This window comes from Otolemur garnettii, unplaced genomic scaffold (genome assembly GCF_000181295.1).
Source record: "Otolemur garnettii isolate 467f Iridium unplaced genomic scaffold, OtoGar3 scaffold00048, whole genome shotgun sequence".
NCBI lineage: Eukaryota > Metazoa > Chordata > Mammalia > Primates > Galagidae > Otolemur > Otolemur garnettii.
In genome coordinates, this window is record NW_003852443.1 from 8,006,170 (window position 1) to 8,006,993 (window position 824).

Genomic DNA, 824 nt, shown 5'->3' on the forward strand with positions numbered 1-824 from the left:
GAGCTGAAAATGTCCATTCTTAAAGACGCTATTCAAATATTACGTCTATCGGCCTGTCCAGATTTTCCAGGGAGTTAGGGGTTTTTCTAGGATCATCAGGTATATTCTTTAACACCATTTTGTTCAACCTGTTAAGGCTCTTAACCCATTAATGGGTCATACCTGTTAAATATAAGTTACTTTCCCAAATAGACTGAACAGGCAAATATGCCACAGTCATACCAACAGCATCGATTCTAGCATATGATAGGTGCCCATAAGTCATACATGAGTTAAAAAAGTAAAGATAGCAACAGCACAATATGATAACACTAATACAATAAATTATTGAGCACTACTGTGTCTGGCATTGTAACAGCCTCTGGGAATGCAGTATTAGCCCCACATTATGTTATTTAATGAAGAGCCATTTGGCTACTCTTAGGGAATCTGTCATAGGCCACTCGGATGCTCTGTCAATATTGCGGGACTTAGTTTCCTCTAGGAGTCTGCTGGCAGACCTCAGGTGTCAGATCTTTTCAGAATTGACTTAACTGGCAAGAGCCACCTTGAGGGCACACTTCCTTCCTGGAGCAGCCTGCATTCAAACGTGTGCCATCTTCCCATACTGGGACAACCTAAAAGGCCATCATCCCAGCTTCAGAGTTCGCCATCTGGTAGGCGGAAGCCACCTTTGAGATTACATCATAGCCCATATTCTCTGTCTCCAAAATGAAGCTTCCGGTTCCTTCCCCAGGTGGCAATTCCTAATAAATGTACTTGCTAATCTCCATTTCAGAGTCTGCCAAGGAGCTGAACCTGGGATATGTGGTACCAGAAGTGGG